Source organism: Lampetra fluviatilis, chromosome 38 (assembly GCF_964198595.1).
Source record: "Lampetra fluviatilis chromosome 38, kcLamFluv1.1, whole genome shotgun sequence".
NCBI lineage: Eukaryota > Metazoa > Chordata > Hyperoartia > Petromyzontiformes > Petromyzontidae > Lampetra > Lampetra fluviatilis.
The window spans coordinates 3672836-3686200 of NC_136312.1; the positions used below are offsets into that span (position 1 = coordinate 3672836).

Genomic DNA, 13365 nt, shown 5'->3' on the forward strand with positions numbered 1-13365 from the left:
TTCGGAACGGATTGTGTTCGTAACGGATTGTGTTCGAAGCTGTGTGTGTGAGGAACTGATTGTGTTCGGAACGGATTGTGTTCGAAGCTGTGTATGTTCGGAACGGATTGTGTTCATAACGGATTGTGTTCGAAGCTGTGTGTGTTCGGAACAGATTGTGTTCGGAACGGATTGTGTTCGAAGCTGTGTGTGTTCGGAACGGATTGTGTTCGGAACGGATTGTGTTTGAAGCTGTGTGTGTTCGGAACGGATTGTGTTCGGAACGGATTGTGTTTGAAGCTGTGTGTGTTCGGAACGGATTGCGTTCATAACGGATTGTGTTCGAAGCTGTGTGTGTTCGGAACGGATTGTGTTCGGAACGGATTGTATTCGAAGCTGTGTGTGTTCGGAACGGATTGTGTTCGGAACGGATTGTGTTCGAAGCTGTGTATGTTCGGAACGGATTGTGTTCATAACGGATTGTGTTCGAAGCTGTGTGTGTTCGGAACAGATTGTGTTCGGAACGGATTGTGTTCGAAGCTGTGTGTGTTCGGAACGGATTGTGTTCGGAACGGATTGTGTTCGAAGCTGTGTGTGTTCGGAACGGATTGTGTTCGGAACGGATTGTGTTTGAAGCTGTGTATGTTCGGAACGGATTGTGTTCGTAACGGATTGTGTTCGAAGCTGTGTGTGTGAGGAACTGATTGTGTTCGGAACGGACTGTGTTCGGAACGGATTGTGTTCGAAGCTGTGTATGTTCGGAACGGATTGTGTTCATAACGGATTGTGTTCGAAGCTGTGTGTGTTCGGAACGGATTGTGTTCGAAACGGATTGTGTTCGAAGCTGTGTGTGTTCGGAACGGATTGTGTTCGGAACGGATTGTGTTTGAAGCTGTGTGTGTTCGGAACGGATTGTGTTCGTAACGGATTGTGTTCGGAGATGTGTGTGTTGGGAACGGATTGTTTAAGGAGCTGTGTGTGTTCGGAGCTGTGTGCGTTTCGAACTACAGTGCTGTAATTGTGTTCGGAACAGATTGTGTGATTAACAGATTATGTTAGGAACTGGTTGTATTAGAAACTGGTTGCATGAGGAACTGATTGTGTCATGAACTGTTTGTATGAGGAACTGATTGTATTATAAACTAGTTGTATGAGGAGCTGGTTGTATGAGGAACTGATTGTGTCATGAACTGTTTGTATGAGGAACTGATTGTATTAGAAACTAGTTGTATGAGGAGCTGGTTGTATGAGGAACTGATTGTGTTAGGAACTAGTTGTATGAGGAACTGGTTGTATGAGGAACTGATTGTGTTAGGAACTAGTTGTATGAGGAGCTGGTTGTATGATGAACTGATTGTGTTAGGAACTGATTGTGTTAGGAACTGGTTGTGTTAGGAACTGGTTGTATGAGGAACTGATTGTATTAGGAACTAGTTGCATGAGGAGCTGGTTGTATGAGGAACTGATTGTGTTAGGAACTGATTGTGTTAGGAACTGGTTGTATGAGGAACTGATTGTGTGAGGAACTGGTTGTGTTAAGAACTGGTTGTGTGAAGAACAGATTGTGGTAGGAACTGGTTGTGTAAGGAATTGATTATGTCAGTAACAGATTGTGTTAGGAACTGATTCTGTCAGGAACTGTTCCAAGCGGTAGTGCAACGGTTAGCGCGCTGCACCCGAACTCGCAGCAAAACACCAGTGACGATTATCTGAACCGGTCCTGAGCCTCCTCTAGGTCGACTCAGCCATGTGATTATGTAAAGTGTCGTCTCTAACCCTTAAGAAGGGCAAATGCGCGAAACGTCACGCGCGTATTTTCCTATTAACGCAGTGTTACTGACTGATGCGTTGAGTCTTGTGCTCAGAACATGGGTGTTGATAATTGTGTTGTATGTGTTCGGAATGCCCTGTGCTCAGAACAACTCTACAATGATATGTTCTCAATCTTGAGTCCCATAAGATCGCGTGTTCACAATACAAAGACGGCAGTTACCGCACCGCGCACTTTCAGATGCGCTGCTTCTTCGGCCGTCTGGAACGCTCTTCCCTTCCGATAGCAGGAATCCACTGGGGTTGTGCACGTTTAAACACTCGTCTAGATTGACGAACTCATCTCTTTAGAACTGATTTTTGTGTTTAGGTTGTTGTCCTTCCTCCGCAGCTCCGATCAGCACGGTTGGATACGTACGGTGCGAAAGAAGTTCAATATACAATACACACAAACAAAGCACCTCCTAATTTGCCCCATGTGTTTAAAAAATATTTTTTTTTATGTCAAAATTGTTTTAAAACACATGGGAATGCCCACTGAGCTATTAAGCTTTTCTTCAGGAAGCGACCTGCCCAAAAATGATAGCTCAACGAAGTGGCTTATCACATGCAAACTGATAGCAGCAAAATCATTTAAAGCCGAAAGTTCCATCTGCTCACTCCCACCAAGCCCGCTGCATTCAAATCGCGCCTGAAGACGCAACTCGCTTCTAAGGGCTTTGTTCTATTCCTTGATTCCTTTGTTATGGAGTGGGATGTGATTGGGGTTAGCCTGAGTGCGTGTGCGCTGCGTGTTTTGTATAGAGCCTTGTGACCTCCGGATGAAAGGGGGCTTTAGAAGTGTAAATAAACGTTGTTAATAATATACACAAATTATAAATGAACACAATAGGTGACGTCTGGCACATCTCGTCGTTATCCGAGGCCGTTAACGTCTCTTCCCAGTGGCGGGCTTCGTCAATTTCAGATCTGACTTCAGCAGCGCACGTGTGTGTCTGTGTGCACACGTGTGTGTCTGTGTGCACACGTGTGTGTCTGTGTGCACACGTGTGTGTCTGTGTGCACACGTGTGTCTGTGTGCACACGTGTGTGTCTGTGTGCACACGTGCGTGTGTCTGTGTGCACGCGTGCGTGTGTCTGTGTGCACACGTGTGTGTGTGTCTATGTGCACACGTGTGTGTGTCTGTGTACGCACGTGTGTGTCTGTGTGCGCACGTGTTTGTGTGTCTGTGTGCGGACATGTGTCTGTGTGCGCAAGTGTGTGTCTGTGTGCGCACGTGTGTGTGTGTCTGTGTGCGCACGTGTGTGTCTGTGTGCGCACGTGTGTGTGTGTCTGTGTGCGTGTCTGTGTGCACACGTGTGTATCTGTGTGCGCACGTGTGTGTGTGTCTGTGTGCGCACGTGCGTGTGTCTGTGTGCACACGTGTGTGTCTGTGTGCACACGTGTGTGTCTGTGTGCACACGTGTGTGTGTCTGTGTGCACACGTGCGTGTGTGTCTGTGTGCACACGTGTGTGTGTCTGTGTGCACACGTGTGTGTGTCTGTGTGCACACGTGTGTGTGTGTGCGCACGCGTGTGTGTGTGTCTGTGTGCACACGTGTGTGTCTGTGTGCGCACGTGTGTGTCTATGTGCGCGCACGTGTGTGTGTGTGCGCACGTGTGTGTCTGTGTGCACACGTGTGTGTCTGTGTGCACACGCGCGCGTGTGTCTGTGTGCGCACGTGTGTGTCTGTGTGCACACGCGCGTGTGTGTCTGTGTGCACACGTGCGCGTGTGTCTGTGTGCACACGTGTGTGTCTGTGTGCACACGTGTGTGTCTGTGTGCACACGTGTGTGTGTGTCTGTGTGTGCACACGTGTGTGTGTGTCTGTGTGTGCACGTGTGTGTCTGTGTCCGCACGTGTGTGTGTGTCTGTGTGCACACGCGCGCGTGTGTCTGTGTGCGCGCGTGTGTGTCTGTGTGCACACGCGCGCGTGTGTCTGTGTGCGCGCGTGTGTGTCTGTGTGCACACGGACGCGGCACGGGATAGAGTAGAGACGGAGCGATGTGGTACAAGAGCTGAGTGGACTTGCCGATGACTGGTACCAGCCGTGTCAAGATCGGCCTCTATGGAGGAGGCTCGTGAAGGACGCTACTGGGCAGTTGGAGGCAGTCGCCCTCCAGCAACAACGGAGGGCGGAGGAGCGACGCTCACAACAACGAGCGAAGCGCCGGGCGGCTAAAGCACAGCAAGTTGGCAGAGTAGGGGGCACAGGTGGTGCATCAGCCAGTCATCTCGGTCATCTCGGTCAGTCGACCCGTGGCACCTGGGTCTGCCCCGTGACCTCCTGCCAGCGGGCGTTCGACACTTCACGTGGCCTCAAGGTGCACATGGCCTGGCACAAGCGTCGTGGTGACGTCACCGCCACTTAGTGGCGAATGGCGGTTGTTGTTGTTGTGTTACTTTGTGTGTGATACTGTGTGTTACTGTGTGTGTGTTACTGTGTTAATGTTATTGTGTGTGTTACTGTGTGTGTGTTACTGTGTGTGTGTTACTGTGTGTGTGTTACTGTGTGCGTGTTACTGTGTGTGTGTTACTGTGTGTGTGATGATATGTATCAAATGTACTTTGTTCTTCCGTGTGTAAACCAGCTTGCCACCAAGAGGTGGAGCCTTAGCATCAGCCCCACCAAAACGAAGCACCTGCCTGGGTATTTTGTACCATCGGGCACTCCACCCCCACAACTCCCAATCGGTGATGGGGCAGTTGTGGCGAGAGTGGAGAGTTTCCCATACCTGGGCAGTGTGCTCATGACCGGCTCCGGTTTAACAGCAGAGGTCTGACTCCGAATCGGTCGAGCGGCATTATATTTTCATCAGTTGCGTAAGGCTGTGTGGAAACTACCTGGTCTATCACTCCGCACGAAGATCCAGGTCTTCTCGGCCAGTCATTCCCTCCCTTCTCTACGCTTGTGAAACGTGGACCCCTTTAATGGAACATCTCCGCCGGTTAGAAACATTTAGGCTGGCCTGCCTACGACCAATCCTGGGTTTAAGCAGGCTGGATTGTGTGAGGAGCTCACAAATCCTCGAAAGATCTGGACAAAGTCCCATCGGTGAGCTCCTCCGACAGGCAAGGCTGCGTTGGCTGGGTCATGTAGCCCACATGCCCAGCCACCACATGCCTAAACAGGTTTTGTTTGGCCGGATCGAGGGGGCTAAACGGGTGCGGCACGGGCTAGAGAAGAGATGGAGTAATGTGGCACAGGAGGATGTGGAGCTCAATGGACTGCCGATGACTGGTACCAGCCGTGTCAAGATCGGCCTCTGTGGAGGAGGCTCGTGAAGGACGCGACTGGGCAGTTGAAGGCAGTCACCCTCCAACAATAACGGAGGGCGGAGGAGCGACGCTCACAACAACGAGCGGACGGCCGGGTGGCTAAAACACAGCAAGTTGGCACAGTAGGGGGCACAGGTGGTGCATCAGCCAGTCTGATTCTAGACCAGAAGGGTGCGTGTTCAAATCACGTCGGGGTCAGGAATTGGTTTAAATGTTTTTGACATTCGCCTCCCTCTATTCCTCCTGTTGCTTCTGCAATCTTATGAATATATTTAACACATCCTCCTGTGCTACAGCAATCCAGCTCTTCTTTAATTATCATGTTTTTTTAAATCGACATTAAAGGGAAGGAATGGTCATCAGTTCTGGTGAAAATTTGTAACGAAAACAACAATTGTCACACGCAGACATTCAAACCGCAGGGCGGCAGCACACGGTCTCAGCGTGTTACATTTGCCGTCGTTTCTCAGTTCAAGGATGGTTCCTGTTCACTCATTCATTTGCCAAGCCACTCAGTAACTCACTCACCCACCGACTTACCCATTCAATCCCCCATTCACTTATCCGCCCACCTACTCACTCACTAACTCACCCACCCACTCACACATTCACCCTTTCATACACTAATTCACCCATGCATTTACTGATTAATTTGCCAAGACACTCAGTAACTCACTCACCCACCGACTTACCCACTAACCCGCTTACTCATCCACTCCCTAATTCAGCCACCCAGTGACTCGGACACGAACCTTAACTGACTGAAAAATGGATCCGGGTTTGGTGACCAGTGGAAAAGGTGGCAACCCATCGACTTGTTCACTCACCCACCCACTGAAGCATTCACTCATTGATTATCTGATCTCTTTGCCAAATCACTCACCCACCAAATCACCCCACCATCCAGTCATTCGACCAATCAATCACCCACTCATTCACCCACTCACCCACTCACTCACTCACGCAATTACACATCCACTCACCTCTCTCACAGAGGCTGACTGGGTTTGGCTGATAGTGGAAAAGATGGCGATTGTCGGCATCGCCCTATTGCGCAATCAATCGTCGATATCCACCTTGTTGTTTATATTTAGCGGGTCAGGCCCATAAACTTCAGCGGGGACTTCGTGGCGCAACGGTAGCGCGTCTGACTCCAGATCAGAAGGTTGCGTGTTCAAATCACGTCGAGGTCAGGAACTTGCAGAATTGTTTTTTGACATTCGCCTCCCTGCTTCTCTCCTGTTGCTTCTGCCATGGATACTTTGCCAGTGAACTTCAGGAAAATTAATATATTTTAATTATCATTTTTTATCGACACTGAAGGGAAGGAATGGTCATCAGTTCTAGTGAAAGTTTCGTAACGAATACACCAATTGTCACGCGCAGACGTTCAAACCGCACGGCGGCAGCCCTAGGTCGCAGCGTGTTACGTTTGCCCTCGTTTCTTAGTTCAAGGTAGTTTCCTGTTCACTCATTCATTTGGCAAGCCACTCAGTAACTCACTCACCCGCCGACTTACCAATTCAATCCCCCACTTGCTTATCCGCCGACCTACTCACTCACTAACTCACCCACCCACTCACACATTCACCATTTTATCTACTAATTCACACACGCATTTACTGATTAATTTACCAAGTCACTCAGTAACTCACTCACCCACTGACTTACCCACTAAAGTGCTTACTCATCCACTCCCTAATTCAGCCACCCAGTGACTTGGTCATTAACCTTGGCTGACTGAAAAATGTGTCCGGGGTGGTGACCAGTAGAAAAGGTTGCAACCCCTCGACTAATTCACTCATCCACCCACGCACGCATTCACTCATTAATTATCTGATCTCTTTGCCAAATCACTCACCCACCAACTCACCCACCCACTCACCCACCCACTCGCCCACCCACTCGTTCACCCACTCACCCGTCTACCCATCCTCTCACTCACATAGGCTGACTAGGTTTGGCCGATAGTGGAAACGTTGGCGATTGTCGGCATCGCCCGATTGCGCAATCAATAGTCGATATCCACCTTGTTGTTTATATTTAGCGCGTCAGGCCCCCAAACTGCAGAAGGGACCTCGTGGCGCAACGGTAGCGCGTCTGACTCCAGATCAGAAGGTTGCGTGTTCAAATCACGTCGAGGTCAGGAACTGGTTGAAGTGTTTTTTGATATTCGCCTCCCTGTTACTCTGCTGTTTCTTCTGCCATGGATACTTTGCCAGTGAACTTCAGGAAAACTAATATATTTTAACACAACCTCCTGTGCTACATCACTCAATCTCTTTTTTAATTATCATGTTTTTTTTAATCGACATTAAAGGGAAGGAATGGTCATCAGTTTTGGTGAAAATTTGTAACGAATACAACAATTGTCACACGCAGACATTAAAACCGCAGGGCAGCAGCCCACGGTCTCAGCGTGTTACATTTGCCGTCGTTTCTCAGTTCAAGGTTGGTTCCTGTTCACTCATTCATTTGCCAAGCCACTCAGTAACTCACTCACCCACCGACTTACCCACTAACCCGCTTACTCATCCACTCCCTAATTCAGCCACCCAGTGACTCGGACACGAACCTTAACTGAATGAAAAATGGATCCGGGTTTGGTGACCAGTGGAAAAGGTGGCAACCCATCGACTTGTTCACTCACCCACCCACTGAAGCATTCACTCATTGATTATCTGATCTCTTTGCCAAATCACTCACCCACCAACTCACCCCGCCATCCAGTCATTCAACCAATCAATCACCCACTCATTCACCCACTCACCCACCCACTCACTCACTCACCCACCCACTCACTCACTCACCCAATTACACATCCACTCACCTCTCTCACAGAGGCTGACTGGGTTTGGCTGATAGTGGAAAAGATGGCGATTGTCGGCATCGCCCTATTGCGCAATCAATCGTCGATATCCACCTTGTTGTTTATATTTAGCGGGTCAGGCCCTTAAACTTCAGCGGGGACTTCGTGGCGCAACGGTAGCGCGTCTGACTCCAGATCAGAAGGTTGCGTGTTCAAATCACGTCGAGGTCAGGAATTTGCATAATTGTTTTTTGACATTCGCCTCCCTGCTTCTCTCCTGTTGCTTCTGCCATGGATACTTTGCCAGTGAACTTCAGGAAAATTAATATATTTTAATTATCATTTTTTATCGACACTGAAGGGAAGGAATGGTCATCAGTTCTAGTGAAAGTTTCGTAACGAATACACCAATTGTCACGCGCAGACGTTCAAACCGCACGGCGGCAGCCCTAGGTCGCAGCGTGTTACGTTTGCCCTCGTTTCTTAGTTCAAGGTAGTTTCCTGTTCACTCATTCATTTGGCAAGCCACTCAGTAACTCACTCACCCGCCGACTTACCCATTCATTCCCCCACTTGCTTATCCGCCGACCTACTCACTCACTAACTCACCCACCCACTCACACATTCACCATTTTATCTACTAATTCGCACACGCATTTACTGATTAATTTACCAAGTCACTCAGTAACTCACTCACCCACTGACTTACCCACTAAAGTGCTTACTCATCCACTCCCTAATTCAGCCACCCAGTGACTTGGTCATTAACCTTGGCTGACTGAAAAATGTGTCCGGGGTGGTGACCAGTAGAAAAGGTTGCAACCCCTCGACTCATTCACTCACCCACCCACGCACGCATTCACTCATTAATTATCTGATCTCTTTGCCAAATCACTCACCCACCAACTCACCCACCCATCCAGTCAATCACCCACTCATTCACCCACTCACCCACCCACTCGCCCACCCACTCGTTCACCCACTCACCCGTCTACCCATCCTCTCACTCACATAGGCTGACTAGGTTTGGCCGATAGTGGAAACGTTGGCGATTGTCGGCATCGCCCGATTGCGCAATCAATAGTCGATATCCACCTTGTTGTTTATATTTAGCGCGTCAGGCCCCCAAACTGCAGAAGGGGCCTCGTGGCGCAACGGTAGCGCGTCTGACTCCAGATCAGAAGGTTGCGTGTTCAAATCACGTCGAGGTCAGGAACTGCTTGAAGTGTTTTTTGATATTCGCCTCCCTGCTACTCTGCTGTTTCTTCTGCCATGGATACTTTGCCAGTGAACTTCAGGTAAACTAATATATTTTAACACATCCTCCTGTGCTACATCACTCAATCTCTTTTTTAATCATCATGTTTTTTTTAATCGACATTAAAGGGAAGGAATGGTCATCAGCAGGGCAGCAGCCCACGGTCTCAGCGTGTTACATTTGCCGTCGTTTCTCAGTTCAAGGTTGGGTCCTGTTCACTCATTTATTTGCGAAGCCACTCAGTAACTCACTCACCCACCGACTTACCCATTCAATCCCCCATTCACTTATCCGCCCACCTACTCACTCACTAACTCACCCACCCACTCACACATTCACCCTTTCATACACTAATTCACCCATGCATTTACTGATTAATTTGCCAAGCCACTCAGTAACTCACTCACCCACCGACTTACCCACTAACCCACTTACTCATCCACTCCCCAATTCAGCCACCCAGTGACTCGGACACGAACCTTAACTGAATGAAAAATGGATCCGGGTTTGGTGACCAGTGGAAAAGGTGGCAACCCATCGACTTGTTCACTCACCCACCCACTGAAGCATTCACTCATTGATTATCTGATCTCTTTGCCAAATCACTCACCCACCAAATCACCCCGCCATCCAGTCATTCAACCAATCAATCACCCACTCATTCACCCACTCAAACCACCCACTCACTCACCCAATTACACATCCACTCACCTCTCTCACAGAGGCTGACTGGGTTTGGCTGATAGTGGAAAAGATGGCGATTGTCGGCATCGCCCTATTGCGCAATCAATAGTCGATATCCACCTTGTTGTTTATATTTAGCGGGTCAGGCCCCCCAACTTCAGCGGGGACTTCGTGGCGCAACGGTAGCGCGTCTGACTCCAGATCAGAAGGTTGCGTGTTTAAATCACGTCGAGGTCAGGAACTTGATGAATTGTTTTTTGACATTCGCCTACCTGCTTCTCTCCTGTTGCTTCTGCCATGGAGACTTTGTGAGTGAACTTCAGGAAAATGAATATATTTCAATTTTCATACTTTTTTATCCACACTCAAAGGAAAGAATGGTCATCACTTCTGGTGAAAGTTTCAGAACGAATACACCAATTGTCACGCGCAGACATACAAACCGCACGGCGGCAGCCCGAGGTCGCAGCGTGGTAGGTTTGCCCTCGTTTCTCAGTTCAAGGTTGGTTCTTGTTCACTCATTCATTTGGCAAGCCACTCAGTAACTCACTCACCCACCGACTTACCCATTCAATCCCCCACTCGCTTATCCGCCCACCTAATCACTCACCCACCCACTCACACATTCACCATTTCATACACTAATTCACCCACGCAAATACTAATTAATTTTGCAAGTCACTCAGTAACTCACTCACCCACTGACTTACCCACTAACCCGTTTAGTCATCCACTCCCTAATTCAGCCACCCAGTGACTCGGTCACTAACCTTGGCTGACTGAAAAATGTGTCCGGGTTTGGTGGCCAGTGGAAAAGGTGGCAACCGCTCGACTCATTCACTCACCCACCCACTCACGCATTCACTCATTGATTATTTGATCTCTTTGCCAAATAACTCACCACCAACTCACCCACCATCCAGTCATTCAGCCACCCACTCACCCACTCACCCATCCATCCAGTAATTCATCCACTCAATCACTCTCTCACCCACCCATCCAGTTATTCACCCACTCATTCACCCACTCACCCATTCATCCAGTAATTCACCCACTCAATCACCCCCTCACCCATCATCCAGTCATTCACCTACTCATTCAGCCACTCACCCACCCGACCAGTAATTTACCCACTCAATCACCCACTCACCCATCATCCAGTTATTCACCCACTCATTCACCCACTCACCCACCCGACCAGTAATTCACCCACTCAATCACCCACTCACCCACCATCCAGTCATTCACCCACCCACTCACTCACCCACTCACCCACCCACTCACTCGTCCACCCATCTGCTCACTCACATAGGCTGACTGGGTTTGGCCGATAGTGGAAAAGTTGTCGATTGTCGGCATCGCCCTATTGCGCAATCAATAGTCGATATCCACCTTGTTTATATTTAGCGCATCAGGCCCCCTACACTATAGAGGGGACCTCGTGGCGCAACGGTAGCGCGTCTGACTCCAGATCAGAAGGTTGCGTGTTCAAATCACGTCGAGGTCAGGAACTGGCTGAAGTGTTTTTGACATTTGCCTCCCTGCTTCTCTGCTGTTGCTTCTGCCATGGATACTTTGCCAGTGAACTTCAGGAAAATTAATATATTTAACTCTCTTGTTTATTTTATCGACGCGAAAAGGAAGGAATGGTCCAAACTAGATTCTAAGTTTTTGTGACTGCAGGAATTACTCTTTGGTTCTTTCGGTAAAGTCACGTATAAAGAAATTAAATTATATAATAATAAAATACGACGTTTCGATTGCAAAACAAGCAACCATCACGTTGTGTTGCAATCAAAACGTCGTATTTTATTATGATATATTTAAATTTCTTTCTACATGACTTTACCGAAAGAACCAAAGAGAATGAATGGTCGTCAGTTCTGGTGAAAACGTCATAACGAATACACCAATGGTCACGCGCAGACGTTCAAACCGCACGGCGGCAGCCCGAAGTCGCAGCGTGTTCCGTTTTCCCGCATTTCTCAGTTCAAGGTTGGGGTCTGTTTACACGTTCATTTGCCAAGCCACTCAGTAACTCACCCACAGACTTACCCATTCAAACCCACACTCACTTATCCGTCCACCTACTCACTCTCTAACTCACCCACCCACTCACACATTCACTATTTTATCTACTAACTAGCTGTACTACCCGGCTTCGCCCGGGACTTGGATCCACCATGGCCGACCGCCTTTGTCTCCCCAGTGGCGATGTCCATACGCCACACCAGTCGGGGAGGCCCACGACCGGTTCAAATAATCGTCACCGGTGGTGGCCGTGAGCGGGAATGGAACTCGGGTCGCCGGGTTCGTAGCGCGGCGCGCTAACCACGACACTCCAATGCGTTACGCTGACACATGCGCGGGTCACATGAGAGATTTGACGTCACAGCTCAATTGTTGTGCAAAAATATATGCATTATTGAGCTCACCCCCTCCCCTAAAAAAAGTGTATTTTGAGAATGTTTGCATGGTGTACAGTCTGCAAAGTACCCCCATGAGAAATTAGCTGTTTGTTGCATGTCGGGAAATACGGTTAACATGTTGAACAGACACACATATTGACAACTTTGGCAATTAGCAGTAAAACCCGGCGTTGCACGGGTCCTCACGTGTTGTCTGAGTTGGAGGCTTTGTATTTTGAGGTTTGCATGAGGACGCGTTCCGCTTGTGGCGGGTACATAAGTGGGGACAGAGAAAGATGTAAAAGTGTATAGAATAATTTATTAAGGAGTGTTAGAAATAGGTAAGTAAAGAGTGTGTTTAAGTGAAGTGTTTAAAGATAATTTATTAGGGAAGTTTAAAAACTAATCAATGAGAACTTGTGGGTACACAATGTTTTTTGTCACACCGCCAGGTGCGTAAACAAATACGTTTTTGGCGGATCCGACGCGAGAGCAGGCCACGTATAGTTGGCCGTGGGCAAAGCAAGCCGTTTGTAGATTTGTAGTGGTGGTGTTGACGTGCGCCGACAGTGATGGATCACGGGGCGGCACGGGGTGCGGGGTTGGGCACGCGTTGTGGGCGTAGTGTGGACGCGCGCGCCGGGAGTGAGAGATCACGGGGCGGCGCGGCGTGAGTGGTGGGGCGCGCTGACACTGTGGGAAAACAGGATCGTAGCCAGCGCCCGGTGATTGGTCAAATGGGATGAGTGCTCTCAGCGACGTCCGCAGGGAGTGTATAAAGGGTGACGCGCGAGAGCACTCGAGGTTGTTGTTAACCAGTTGAAGATCGAAGACGGAGGGAAGAGGTAGTGCCCTGAGACCCCTAGTCCCGCTGTCCTTGTTGGGACCGGGGCCCTGTGTGGCTCGGAGGCGAGACTGTGGGACCCGTGGTCCGACGCCCATGTGGGTCGGGACTGTGGGACCCAGAGTCGAGAGGAACACCCCGGCTGGGTGTGTTCCGAGAGGCTACGGGGCGTAAGAGCCCGTGTTCGAGTAGCTAAGTGGGTGTTGGTCACCCGAGTAGCTCAGTGGGTGTTAGTCACCCGAGTAGCTAAGTGGGTGTTGGTCACCCGAGTAGCTCAGTGGGTGTTAGTCACCC

The 13365-nt window shown here is 49.3% G+C and overlaps 6 non-coding genes across 6 annotated transcripts; all 6 read left to right on the forward strand.

Annotated features, from left to right (window-relative positions):
* Positions 1-6189: 6189 nt before the first annotated feature.
* TRNAW-CCA (transfer RNA tryptophan (anticodon CCA)) lies at positions 6190-6261 on the forward strand. The gene has a single exon. It is a non-coding gene; the product is annotated as a tRNA-Trp (tRNA).
* Positions 6262-7142: 881 nt separating this feature from the next.
* TRNAW-CCA (transfer RNA tryptophan (anticodon CCA)) lies at positions 7143-7214 on the forward strand. The gene has a single exon. It is a non-coding gene; the product is annotated as a tRNA-Trp (tRNA).
* Positions 7215-8036: 822 nt separating this feature from the next.
* On the forward strand, positions 8037-8108 carry TRNAW-CCA (transfer RNA tryptophan (anticodon CCA)). The gene has a single exon. It is a non-coding gene; the product is annotated as a tRNA-Trp (tRNA).
* A 909-nt stretch (positions 8109-9017) lies between these two features.
* TRNAW-CCA (transfer RNA tryptophan (anticodon CCA)) lies at positions 9018-9089 on the forward strand. The gene has a single exon. It is a non-coding gene; the product is annotated as a tRNA-Trp (tRNA).
* An 895-nt stretch (positions 9090-9984) lies between these two features.
* On the forward strand, positions 9985-10056 carry TRNAW-CCA (transfer RNA tryptophan (anticodon CCA)). The gene has a single exon. It is a non-coding gene; the product is annotated as a tRNA-Trp (tRNA).
* Positions 10057-11254: 1198 nt separating this feature from the next.
* On the forward strand, positions 11255-11326 carry TRNAW-CCA (transfer RNA tryptophan (anticodon CCA)). Its single transcript has one exon. It is a non-coding gene; the product is annotated as a tRNA-Trp (tRNA).
* The last annotated feature ends 2039 nt before the right edge of the window (positions 11327-13365 follow it).